This window comes from Toxorhynchites rutilus, chromosome 2, assembly GCF_029784135.1.
Source record: "Toxorhynchites rutilus septentrionalis strain SRP chromosome 2, ASM2978413v1, whole genome shotgun sequence".
Taxonomy (NCBI): Eukaryota; Metazoa; Arthropoda; class Insecta; order Diptera; family Culicidae; genus Toxorhynchites; species Toxorhynchites rutilus.
This window is the reverse complement of record NC_073745.1, coordinates 99409087-99423567: the sequence shown is the minus strand read 5'-3', so window position 1 is coordinate 99423567 and position 14481 is coordinate 99409087. Positions and strand designations below refer to the sequence as shown.

Here is a 14481-nt window from a genome sequence, read left to right as displayed (position 1 = left end):
GACACCGCCGAAACGAAACACAATTCACACTTTTGCTTTTTTGTTTTGTTTATTTTGACGGGTACCCACCACACACCTTGCATAACACGGTCGGTCGTTACGCGGCGTTACGTTTGGACTCGCGTTTATTTTTATTTGTATTTTGTTTCCTCCTCGCGCACATCGGATACTCGGGCGCTAGGCGCTGGATAATAAGTCATGAACGCGTCGCGATCGCTAATCGACTGAGGCTTTGGGCCAGCGTTTGAACTTCAATAAGCCGGACGGATGGCAGCGTGATGCGGTGTTGTTGTGCCACTACTTCACCTGTTCTACTGCCACCGCGAATGCGAATCAGTAGAACCAATTTGACGATTCACACGATGAGGGAGTGGAACACAAAAAAAAACTCCATTGGAGATTCTAAAACCGTAGTGCTGTCGTTTATGTTGTTTTTTGTTTTCTATTAATTAGAATTCTAATTTATATGCCGCGCGTTGATAACGCAAGCATTGCGTAGCTTCGAAGAAGCCATCGGTCTCAAGTTTATGGATATTTTGCTACGACGCGCTACTTCCTAGTGCCCGGAAGAACATGACATTGCTAAATTCTCCGCTCAGTTATGTTGTTATTTGGGGTGACCTTTTCAATAATTAACTTACTAAAATGAAGTTCGGACAAGATTGGTGAGTTTGATAGATGCAAATGTTGCCGCGCGTAAGCAAATTCGCCCTAACGCAGCAGGGGCTTTTATTTCCGGATACCGAAAATTCCTTTCGTAGCGGAAGATGGTTGGAGCTGTGGACCTAAAATTCCGTTGCTGCTTAGGATTCCGTTGTTTTCCTCGATAGAATAACATTGAACTTCCGATTTCGAAAATGCTAACTATGATTCTCTAGTTTGCTTTAATTAACAGTATATTCTGAATAACGAATAATAGATTGAGTAGAAATATATCGACAAAAGAAGTGATGAAGCATTATTCTTCTGACGGAATTCAAAATCGATATAGTCGATTGGCAGATGGTAATAAATGCGGAACTGGAATTAAATTTATGTACATTCTGCCAAGAAAAACTCAGAGTTTTCATTCTTTGAAACTACTTTGAATTATTTTAAGAGGGTATTCTAGTGTAGTGGCACATATTTCGGATGTTTTTTTCGAGATCCGGTAAGATAAAACAAAGAATATTTTTACTATCCACTATGTATATCATCATATTTTTATTTATCTGTTAACAATAAAACAAAAATTTGACGGTAAATTATTCATAATTAGAATAGTTACGAGCTTAGGAAGTGAAGGGGTTCAAAAAAAAGTCACAGTAGGGTTGTGTCCGAGACACGACCGAATAGTTGACGTAGGATTCCGTTAGGCTATCTATTGATTTTGGATATGTTAGAAGAATTACATCGTTAAACTCTTTGATAATGATTTGGTTTTAATAACTCTGTTAGGGAGCACATTTCGGTGGGAACAAAAGCTCCCCCTACTTTCATGTATTTGCAATGCCGATTTACCTCAGGCAGCTTGGTTTTGATGTCTCTGTTAGGGGACATATTTCGGTGGGAACAAAAGCTCCCCCTACTTTCATGTATTTGCAATGCCGATTTCCCTCAGGCAGCTTGGTTTTGATGTTCCCTCACTTTCATGTGCAGGTCGGACTCGATTATATATAGTCGACCATTTTTTTTCGATAATTATTTTCAAATCCTATACATAATCGAATCTCAATAAATCAATTTTTTCATTAATGTATAAATGTCAAACATTAATAGAAAAATTAAAAAAAAATTTTTTTGTGATTCGATTATGTATTGGATTCGAAAATTAACGTTGAAAGTGAAATTGCGATTATATATAATCGAGTCCGACCTGTATTTGCAATGTAGATTTCCCCCAGGCACCTTGGTTTTGATGTCTCTGTTAGCGAACATATTTCGGTGGGAACAAAAGCTCCCCCTACTTTCATGTATTTGCAATGCCGATTTACCCCAGGCAGCTTGGTTTTGATGTCTCTGTTAGGGAACACATTTCGGAGGGAACAAAAGTTTCCTCACTTTCATGTATTTGCAATGTAGATTTCCCCCAGGCAGCTTTGTTTTGATTTCTCTGTTAGGGACCCGCCGCATGTGTCGTCAATTTCGACCAATCAGGAGTGGGTGTTTCCGTTAGGATAGGGGTTGAGATTTTTCAATTGTTCGATAGTTAGTTTCATAATATATATTATTTTCTTCAATACAAAAAATAGTTATGGAGTGCCGAAATCGATTGACGCAAAAATTTCATCAATCCATCAAGAAATGATTGAGCAATAAGCGTTTGAAATTGGACAATTTTCACGATGTGCTCCATTTTCGATTTTCAATTTGTACCCCAATATGTTCCCGAAAGACGTAATCCTACGTCAAAAAAGTTATGCCATGGCGTACGCGATTCCAGCCCTTCTGGTTGTCTGAACCAAAAATTGGTGGGTTATATATATAATATAACCGCAAAGTTGACGTGGGACTACCTTATCTTAGCAATCATTTGTTTATATTCATTCAATTTTTGATTGAATGAAACAATTTCCGAATTTAATTGAATTCAATATATTTGCTTTGTGAGTAAAAAGATTGAAGAAATACCATGTAAGGTCAATTCATGCATTGTGATAGATTATGTTCTTCGTTACAAGTAAATTTAATGACCGTCTTTTTACGTTTGGTATGATGCCTAGGACAAAATATGTGAACGGAAGAATTATCAAACGATTATTTTATTTTACATTTGCTTCTAAAGTTTGCATCTCTCGAATGTACGTACTTCCCGAACCGCGAATTTGCTTGATTAGATGAACTTCAGGCACTCAGTTTCGATTATGACATGTACGTCGAACGTTTAATCAATAGGCGTTATCGTAGCAAATGGTTATCAACATTTTGCCTAATCATCAAATGCGTAGAAATTCAGTGAAACATGAAAGTTCATTCGCCTCCAGTGTCTGCACGATTTTCCCAGGTTCCTATGTTAAGAAGACCAGGTTAGGGAAACATGCAATCTGTGTTAGGCGAACACATTTCAGTCGGAACATAAATGCCCCCGACTTGCATGTATTTGCAATGTCAATTTCCCCGCGCTCCATGAATTTGAAGTCTGTGTTGACAAACACATTTCAGTCGTATTTGCAATGCCAATTTCCCTACGCTCCATGGATTTGAAGTCTGTGTTAGGGAAACACATTCAAGTCGGAACAACAATACCCCCGACTTGCATGTATTTGCAATGCCAATATCTCCACGCGCCATGGATTTGAAGTCTGTGTTAGGGAAACTCATTTCAGTCGAAACAAAAATACCCCCGACTTACATGTATTTGCAATGCCGATTTACCCCAGGCACCTTGGTTTTGAAGTCTGTGTTAGGGAACGCATTTCGGTGAGAACAAAAGTCCTCCTACTTTCATGTATTTGCAATGCCGATTTCCCCAAGGTTGCTTGGTTTTGATGGCTGTGTTGGGGAAATCGTACATCGGGCCAATCAAAACGAGGCAGTTAGGGCGTTTAGATAACGCCTAACATTTTACAGTCATTCAATTGTTTATCTAATGAAGATTAACATTTTATTTATTGTGATAGATGTGTAGAAATATAAAATATAAAATATATATATTTTAGGTTTTCATTTAACCCCCATATATTCCGGTTAGACGTAGTCCCACTTAAAAAAATCGAACAGATTCTGCATCAGTAAAGATGTCGCCATCGCATAAACCGGACATGTGGAAAACATGTTTTTTGACAAAATGGCGGTCCAACCAAAAAAACAAACCAAGTTGTTTTACGTTTCCCGATTTTCTTAAAATAATTAAATTTAAACAATATGATGTTGTATTGGTTCATGCGATAGAGAGATGCATAAAGGTTGCATTCAAATAAATTCGACATAAATCGATTCAGTAGAACTTGAGATATCGTGTACGTCAGTTTGAAAAAACTAGTTTCGAGCAAAACGCGTTTGAAATTCATTGTTATGGCCGTACTAGATCAGATACCGCATCACTAAAATGGCTCTAACTCGGAATCGAATTCAGCACCTGGAGAAGGCTCTCCTCTTCTGGACCCAATGCGACCTCCTATAATAAGAATTACGGAGCAATCTGCTGCCGGCGACAGACGCTTTTTGAAGGCACGCCTACGAGACTCGAAAATAATGGACACAGTGAGGACGTATCTTTCCTTCCTCCACGACCAAACAACGGCTGTTTGTATTCGTGGAATTACAAGAACTAGTGCATCAGTAATGCTCGCAGCTGAAGGTCTACCAACAGACACAAACCTTTTGCGTGAAATTTTCCTGGAAGTACACGAAGAGCTGGGAGTTTCACGCATTGACGCCTTGGCAGACCTCACATCACACCGAGCATTCCTGTCCAGTGAACACACGCAACGGCTACAACATGCTAGGGAAGCATCTACAAAGTTCTACAGTCCGCTAAATTTTCAACGACGTTGACGCGCCCCTTAGAGGGAAATAGTAGTCGAAAAAATCAAAACAGTAAAGTAAGTAGAATTAGTCTTTCAAAAACTTCTCCGCCTTCTCAACAGAATGCGACTGAAATTTTGATATACTGTCAAAACTTCAATCGCATGAAAAGCCCAGCAAAAATGAAGGAAATTCATCAAAATCTTTTACCCGCTTCTTTCAATGTAATTCTTGCAACTGAAACTAGCTGGGACGAAAGCGTAAGAAGCGAAGAAGTTTTTGGAAATAATTTTAACGTATTCCGGCACGACCACAACTTATCGTTATCTCAGAAGAAGTCTGGAGGAGGGGTCCTCATTGCCATTAATGCAAATTTCACTTCTGAGGAACTTATAATCGAAAAACATAAAGAATTTGAGCATGTATGGGCAAAATTATCTATAGCTGGCGACTACACATATTTGCTTCTGTGTATTTCCCACCCGAACATGCAAATAAAAAGTCGTATGAATTATTTTTTTAGACGGTAAATCGAATTGCAGAAACACTAGAACCAGAAATGAAATTGCATATCTATGGCGACTTCAATCAAAATAAAGTAGACTTCATTCCCGATAATGATAATGAATGCATTCTACTCCCAGTCGTCGGGGAAAATGAAACCCTACAATATATATTTGACGAAATTGCACATCTCGGTCTTAACCAAATAAATCATGTAAAAAATTTCCAAAAATATTATCTAGACCTATTATTTACTAACATCACCGACGACTTTTGTGTGAATGAGTCCATGACTCCTCTTTGGAAAAATGAAAAATTCACACAGCAATTGAATACTCAATCTTTATACATAATAGACAATTCCCATCGACTGGGAGTATGAAGAAGTACCGGAATATAACAAGACGAACTTTGAAGCAATCAAATGTAGCCTACAAGCCATAGAATGGCAAACTTTATTAAACAGCGAACGAGATGTCAACTTAACTGTACATATTCTTCACGAAATTCTGAATAACATAATATCAGAATTTGTGCCGAAAAAAAGAAGACGAAGAAATTCAACCAGCAAATATCCTATTTGGTTTAACGTTCAAATAAGAAATCTAAAGAATAAAAAACAAAAAGCACATAAAAAATACAAAATAGACAAAAGTCATCAAAATTTGCTTGAATATCAAAATATTTCCCAAGAATTAAATTTTGCAATTAAAAGTGCACACGAAGAATACAATAGAAAGGTCGAAACTGAAGTCAAATCATGCCCGAAGAAATTCTTTAATTACGTAAAGTCTAAGCTCAAAAGCAATAACTTCCCATCGCAGATGCATCTCGATGAGGATGTGAGGAATTCTTCGAACGAAATTTGTAATCTCTTTGCAAATTTCTTTCAGGAAGTATATACAATGCAATGGAAAATGGCAAACACGTAGAAACTCTTTACACTGACTTCTGTAAAGCATTTGACCGCATCGACATTCCATTACTACTCTTCAAATTGCAGAAAATAGGAATGGAACAAAGACTCTTAAACTGGCTCAATTCTTATCTAACAAACCGTGAACAAGTTGTTCATTTTCAAAATTCTCTTTCAAATCCAGTAAATAAAAGTCACTTCGGGAGTCCCACAAGGCTCTCATCTTGGTCCTCTTCTTTTCATTCTGTACGTTAATGACATCTCCTTCGTTCTCAAGCGTATCAATGTACTTGTATATGCCGACGACATGAAGCTTTTCGCGGAAATTGGAAATGAAAACGACATCGAAGCATTTGGTGTGATAAAAATCTACTAACACTGAATGTGAAAAAGTGCAACTCTATAACATTTAGCAGAAAAAAACATATACCAAATATTGTAATATGTCTTGGAAATCAAAATGTAGAAAAATGTGAAATAGTTAGAGATCTAGGCGTCGTCCTGGACTGTAAACTCACATTCATAGAACACTACAACTCTGTAATAAATAAGGCGAATAGTGTGTTAAGTTTTGTCAAACGCTTCTCACATAACTTCCAGGACCCATACACAATAAAGCTTTTATATATTACATATGTAAGGCCTATTCTGGAATACTGTAACATCGTTTGGAACCCGTATATGGTCGTACATGAAGAACGCATTGAGTCAGTCCAGAAACAGTTTCTTCTATTTGCACTTCGTAAACTCAACTGGACCTCATTTCCACTTCCTTCATATGAAGCACGTTGCATGCTCATAAACATCCAAACACTAAAAGAACGCCGTGAATTTGCAATGCTTTCTTTTGTTAATGACCTAATTTCGCAACGAGTACAGTCAGCTGAATTACTAGAAAAACTAAATTTCTATGTACCTGGACGTCAACTAAGAACGCGAAATTTGTTTCTAACCAAAACATCCAGAACAAATTATGCAAATAACGCCCCTATCAAACGCATGATGCGTATATACAATCAGCACTGCGAAATAATTGACACAACAATGAATAAAAAACAGCTAAAAAGAAACATGTACCGCAAAAATAATATTTAACCTAAGAAAACATTGTAACATTAGTGTATACGTGTGTAATCTACATTTGTTTGACGAAATGAATAAATAAATAAATAAATAATGGGTTTTTCGAAAATCCCTTTCTAGAGAGTATTTTTGAATATCTAAACTTCAGAAATATGAAGAAAAAATGTCAAATTTCTAGACTTCGTGAATAAGTAGTGGTTCGCTTGAAACATCGATTGATTGAATCGTCCATTTTTCTTCAAAAATTATGTCCATACCGTATTTTTGAACCACAATTACTCCAGAGTGCTCTTCATGTGGCGGGACTGTAGTTTCATCAAGATCGTACAACGAGTTCGGCAAATTATTTATTGAACTTGCGAATATTTCCGCATAATGAATCCATGAATCCGAGATCATGTGATCTAACACCATTAAACCCTTTTTTATGGGACGAAGTGAAGACTCTATCTACTCTGATAATCCGAAGATAATTTAAACTGATGGGCGCAAAAAAAATACACCCCCATTTGAAATCAAAGTTCCGACATGAAAAGTTTTTTCAAACTTTCGGTATTCCAGTCAATACAACGTAAAAGAACGAAATTAGTAGACCAGTAGAGTGAAATATGTTCTTTTAAATGCCGTCAATAAACTTTGTTTACGTTTGCCCCAGAAAGAATGATAAACAAATGAAAAGAGCATGTTTTTTGGGAAGAAATATCTATAACTTTGAGTAAAGTTGAGATATTGACAATTTCTGCATCGAAAAATGTTTGTATTAGTAAGCTCTAAAAGTCATTCGAAGACAGTTTGCATGTAAAATTTGAAACATAAAAGTTAGACCAAAAAAACAGTTTTTTTCATGTTGACCCTAACGTAACTTAGAAAAAGGCGCTATATCGGTTATTTCAAGAGATAGGGAAAAACTTTGTTCTACAAAGATGTCTCAAATAATTGGAGCTACAACATTGTCGAACTATGTTTACCTCTATCTATAAAAATAAGAAAGTTGGATTTTTTATTCCATCGAAAATTTTGGTCACCCTATTTTTGACAACATAAAAGCGAGCGCTCTATCATGATTAACAACTTTGTCTAAGACAGTTTTTGTCTAGAGAATAACTGTCGAGCTCTTAATGCAAATTTCCACTTAATTGCATCACCTGGACCATTGTGCATTGGTTTCTTTGCGCCGGAATGAGTATGATTACAGTAAAACCTGTTTTTGTGCGGTTTTTTTGTGCGAATTTTTTTGGGCGATTTTTTTTGTGCGGTTTTTTTTGTGCGGTGTATGAAAAGAAGCATATTTGACGAACTTATCGTCCATTTAGTTTATTTCGATGGTTTACATGCATTTCAGTGCGAAAAAGCATATTTGCGTCTCAATTATCCACTTCCGTAATCATTCCCCTCATCTCATCAAATGCTTCTAAGTTTTTGCATGACATTATTTCTAACAGCAACACGTTTCGACATGCAACTAAAAGCACAAAACAGCCACGCGCAACCGAAAAGGCAAAGTGTCCCATCGCAAAGCAGGGAAACAAAAGGAAATTGAACGGTGAATGGCGTGGATTTGAGTTATTTTCTTGGGGGAAACTTTCTATTATGCGGTACCTATCTACCGCACAAACAAAGTTTTTTTTTCAAAATGTGTACCGAACACGATTTTTTAAAGCTGCTGGTGAAGTTTTGCACGATTTTTTACGGTCTCTATCTTCTTCTTGAATGGCGTTAACGTTCCCTGTGGAACTTTTGCCGTATCAACGTATGCATTAACTAGCGTCATTTATTAATACTTAGTTGAGATTTTCTAAGCCAAATAACACGCCTTGAATGTATTCCGAGGGGCAAGCTCTAGAATACGCGTGATCACAGTGCAAGTCGAAGGAAATTTCTTTGACGAAAAAATCCCCCGGCCAGAACGGGAATCGAACCCGAACACCCGGCATGATAATGTGAGACGCTAACCACTCGGCCACGGGTGCGGTCTCTATCCCCCCCCCCACAAAAAAAAGGTTTTCCTGTAGTTCAATTCGTAAACGTGTTGAAAAGAGCAGTGTACTATATAAAGATGGCCTGAGAAATGGATAAAACAGCATATATTCCTAAGCGAATGCTAAAAGACGCAGAAATGGCTTGCGAAAAATGTTCCAGAATTCTGAGAGAAGGAAGTTTGGCCGCCTAGCAGTCCAATGTGTGGACCAAGTTTAGTTTTTAATATACTCAGAATGTGTACATTTTACTCCAGTGCTGAAAATATTCACATTCGCGACATTCAAATTCGGCGAATTTCTGCCTTCCTTGTATTGATAACCGACTGCTCAAGCGAGAGTCGATAAATATGGAACAACACTATCAATGAACCCCAGTGGAATGAACATCAACATCAGCTTGCCATGAAGTTCATTTTTCATTTGCATCTTCTTTTTCGTCATGGTATTCGTAAGGTCGAATATGAAGATCATTGCGTGTTAGTGAAAATCAAAGCATAAAATTCAGCGTCACCAATTGAGAGTGAAACCGATTAATGGTAAAGGATGGCAATTCATCACACAAAATTCTTGTTTTTGGCGACTTCGGCAATGGAATGTATAGAATAACTCTGGCTACGTTTTATGAATCTACTCACGATTGCCCGGAAATGACATACACCACCATTTACATGTGCAATGGGTAACACGTTTTCAATAAAAATTCACTGCAAGTGATGAAGATCAACTTAACGTTCGTGATAATCACCTGAAATTATTGACAGTAACGAAAGTGCCTGAATGCAGGCTTTTCGAAATTCGTTCATGCTGTTTTCGATCAATATACCAGACAAAGTTCACGCGTCTCGACTCTTGTGTTATACTCATTATGCCAGATATGGAGTTGAGTTTTAACAGAAGAGAATTCACCCGATACTGGGAAAAATCTAATTCCTCCATTCGTGAATAAATTTTGATAATTTATGGCACTGTTTTACACTTACGGGCTTAACGGGACCTGTGTTGAGATTTGATTTCATCCATTTTTTAAAAGGCGCATAATAGAGGGGAATATATCTCAATATATGGTCACACAATTTAAACAAGTATTCATAATATTATTCAATATATTGGTTACTTTGCGAAATTCCGATCATGCATTGCATAATGTATAGCTGTAAGTGTAACACTATTTGGTAGCAGTTGAGCTGGAAATAGCTTAAAAGCTTATTTAAGGAGGTAGTACACTAGCAACACACTATGAACAACATAACAAGTATGTGATTTTCGCGCTTTTTTCAACGAGAAAATAAATTACTATGATTAAATTTGATATCACAGTTTTATTAGGTATATATTACTTAACAAACAATAAACAAATTGGTGTCAATTGTACTGTCCCCTGAATAGCCACAACCGGTTTGTTGAACTCTTGCTGCCAAAAGCTTGTAAACTGGTGGGAGTCCTACAATTTTCAAAATATCAAAAAAAAGTCACAGGAGAGTTGTGTCCGAGACACGACCGCATAGTTGACGTAGGATTCCGTTAGGCTATCTGTTTATTTTGAGTATCTTAGAAAAATTACATCAGTAAACTCTTTGATAATGATTTGATGGCCCTGAAAAGGGCCATTTGTTTGGTTGTTCGGTATTGTTTGTTCACTCAACCATTGTTTACCGAGTGATGATGATAGAAAGATGGTAAACAGTCGTTGGATGGTGCGTATCAGATAAAAGATGCCGAAGTGGAACGAGATGTGATGAAAACCGCCCTATGTGATCCTAGACGAGATGCCTCTTGCGTTACGTATGTATGGAATAAGGAAAAAAAACTCACCAATTTAATATAAGATAATTACCAATACAGAACACAATTAAAAATTTCTCTCATCAGTAAAAAATTGTTACTTTAATATAGAAAAATAACAACGGTTTTCTTTTATAATTTTCGATTTCTGAGTGTTTATTTAACCCGATGCTATTTTAATTGGACTAACGACACCTATACTATACTCTATGTAGAGCATATGGGAAATCACTTTTTTCTAGAATATCTTCACTTTTCCAGTTGTTTTCGCCGTATAAACCTTCCTTGAGTGAAAATGAACATAACAAAACAGACACCTCAAACCTAACGACCCGTTCTCGAGCGGGAACACACCTTGGTTTTTGTTCATGAAAATTGAAATAAATCGTTTCATATATCCAGTCATTTTTAACACAACTGCTACCATATACAATTTAACACCTACTAAATTTTTCACAATACACGGCCGGTCATTGATATGAAATTTCACAGAACAACCAAAATTAAAGTTCCAAATTTAAATATTATTTGCTAGAATTAATTGTATCACTCACCTTATTTGCAATATAGGAATGCAACTTGCATATATTATATTTGCACTGCCGAGTTCACCCGGGCACCATGGTTTTGATATCTCTGTTAGGGAACATATTTCGGTGGGAAAAAATGCTCCCCCTACTTTCATAATTTGCAACGATTTCCCCCAGGCAGCTTGGTTTTGATGCCTCTGTTAAGGAACCGCCGCATGTGTCGTCAATTTCGACCAATCAGAAGAGGGTAATTCCGTTAGGATAGGGGTTGAATTTTTTCAATTGTTCGATAGTTAGTTTCATGACATATATTATTTTCTTCAATATCCAAAATTGTTATGGAGTGCCGAAATCGATTGACGCAAAAATTTCATCAATCCATCATGAAATGACTGAGCAATAAGCGTTTGAAATTGGATAATTTTCACGATGTGCTCGAATTTCGTTTCGAGTGGAGAATCTGGGAAAACCTATTTCATCAAAATCGGATGGACCGTTCCGGAGGTAGAACTCCCACCAGTTTGCAAAACTTGGTTTCGAGAAAAGCGCGTTTTAAATTGTGTATCCGCGCTCCCTACGCAAAGACTTGGGTCCACTAATTAGATTGTAACTTTGGAACGGAGCATCGGACAAGCTTGGGACAAAAACTACAATAAAGTATACATCTCAGAGAACAGAAATATTTTTTTTAATTCTTTCAAATTTCCATAGTGTACTACCCACTTAAATTTTCAAATATTAAAACCAATCGACAGAAATGTTTGTTCGTGAATCATTCGAGAGCGGATTGTCCGATTGAAGCAAACTATCAATTCACTGTGAATATATACTTTTCATTATTGTATCCATACAGAAGACCGGAACCAAGGAACTCATTCCACTTCGTCATCTTATCTAATATAAGCATCTTATTACCTAAGAGTTTAATAGTGTAATTAATATAATATGCAACAAATATTCCAACATAATCCTACGTCTATGCGGTCGTGTGTCGAACACAATTCGCTTGTAATTTTTTCGATTCATACGTTGCATTCGTTTACCGCGTCACTTCCCGTAATCTCGAAATGAGTTCTCGAAGAAATATTCCACGAGAAGCTGAGGGTTGTGGTGGGCTCGGATATCTACGAACTATTTCGACATAAGTTTTTCGATACTCCACTGAATGTGGAGTTGTTTGTTTATTTTTTCTGGTGTGGCACCTATGTGGAAATCTCAATTCCCCAGTTTGGAAGTTGGTCGCAATCACGTACTACAATACATGAGGTCAGGATGAATGGTCGCTGAAAAGGTTCTGCTGCTGCCGACCTACCTGATTTTCCATTTGCCCAAACGCATGAATACTTCGTCTATCAAATGTGGCATCCTTCTGCGGCCTCGTACTCTGTATTTAGCTTCAATCACGCATCACATCGATCACTGAGGAACCTCCTGTCGATTTCAGTCATAGCACCCTTGGAAGGTGCTCCCTTGGTCGAGTGGTTAGCGTCATAACTAACATGCTGGGTGTTCGGGTTCGATTCCCGTTCTGGTCGGGGGAATTTTTCGTCAAAGAAATTTCCTCCGACTTGCACTGTGATCACGCGTATTCTAGAGCTTGCCACTCAAAATGCATTCAAGACGTGTTATTTGGCATAGAAATCTCAACTAAGTACTAATAAAAATGACGCAAGTAATACTACGTTGAGACGGCGAAGTTCCTCTAGGAACGTTAGTGCCATTGGAGAAGAGAGAGAGACCCTTGGAAGGATCTGGACTACCATACGTCGAAGGCGGTCCTATTTGCGTAGCGATTCGGATTACGATGAATCAAATAGATTTTTTAATTCGGATAGTTGCTTGAAAATATGTGACCCACGATGGTATTCTCGGAGCTTCAACCGCCATGTTTCCCGATTTGCAGAAACAATCCTTCCACATTCTTCTCCCTCAGATGAGTTCTGGGTAGAGTGTATATTCTCTAGGATTGGGCGATCTTGGATCGATATATAGAAGATCGATCTTTTCATCTCCGATTTTCGATTTTTTGGATCGATTTTTTGTACTCCTTAAAATCGGAAAATCGGTCTTTTCTTTTTGATCTTTCCGATCTTTTCGATTGTAGAAATTTTTATTGGTAATTTGTTTTTCAGTGAACATTGATTTAAAACTCACCAAAACGCACATTACTAATTTCATAAACATTTTCCGTACATACCTAATATCGCTTCTCTGTCAACTGAAAAACCGAAATATAACTCAAACACTCAAAATGCCCAATATCGAAGCCGCAAAAATTACATCCACACGCGGGATCATGTTTGATTTTCGGTTTTTGTTTCCCTATTCCACTTTTGATCAGTATTCGTTGTCACAGGATGGTTCAAATATTCTAGAATAGCATGTAGAAGTGGTTCCCATTAACAGAAATTTGAAATTCATAATGCAACTATACAAATCAGCCACCTGTCCATCATACCCCCACTGTCCGTCTTACCCATGGTTCCCCTATAGTTTGTTGATTTTATGCATTTTAAAGGAGAGTTGATTTTTATAACGTTTTTTCCAAGAAAGAGTTTTTGTGGTATAATCGGACTTTTTGAGGACTTTTTCAGATCGATCATTCAGTTTTCGTCAATTCGAGCATTGTTTTCGGGTTAAAGTGGCGGCATATTCCAAGTCGAATATGATGAAAATATTATCTAGTAGTGAAAGCTGTGTTTTTCGGTGAAAACTGAAGATGAAAATTTGTTCCACAATGCATGTCCTCGCCGGCAATAATTTTGTAGTCCTACATTAATAATCGGTCGAGCCTAGGACACATCCTTTTCATTTTTTTTTAAAACCTTGTGGCAAGTAGAGTCGGACATTGTCCCATAGATGGGCAGCATCATCCTTTTTATGTTTGTAAGAACCATAAGTGTTGTGTCCTGTCGCGTTCCGCGTGTTGTGTGTGCTTGTGGCAAGTATCCAACATTACAGTTTTTATTGTTAGATTACCAATTTTAATTACGACTGGTTATCTATAAGGACGTTTGCGCCTTCCGTTTTGCAACTGACACGATTTTTTGTTCCACATTTTTATTATGTATGGGCACTATTATATAAATCGAATCGAGGATTCGATACAATCACTATCACTATCACACCGAGTAAAATCTTGAATTATAGAAATCGAGGAAAACAGCTCGATTCGTTAATCTGCTCGAATGTCAGTGGTGGTGCTGAAATATTTCGAAGCGAGTTTGAAATGGATATATAA

At 37.3% G+C, this 14481-nt stretch overlaps 2 protein-coding genes across 7 annotated transcripts in view; one reads left to right on the top strand and one right to left on the bottom strand.

The window, feature by feature from the left end:
* LOC129764541 (phospholipase A1) overlaps positions 1-211 on the bottom strand; it is a 101610-nt gene extending 101399 nt beyond the window's left edge. Inside the window, exon 1 of one of the 3 annotated variants that reach the window (XM_055763736.1) lies at positions 77-211. The gene's annotated coding sequence lies outside the window, so the exon portion shown is untranslated. Of the gene's footprint in view, positions 1-69 lie in introns of all 3 variants that reach the window. The other 2 variants (XM_055763735.1, XM_055763738.1) reach the window with 2 other exon arrangements.
* LOC129764540 (ensconsin) overlaps positions 1-14481 on the top strand; it is a 246086-nt gene that overhangs the window by 162826 nt on the left and 68779 nt on the right. The window lies entirely within an intron of this gene.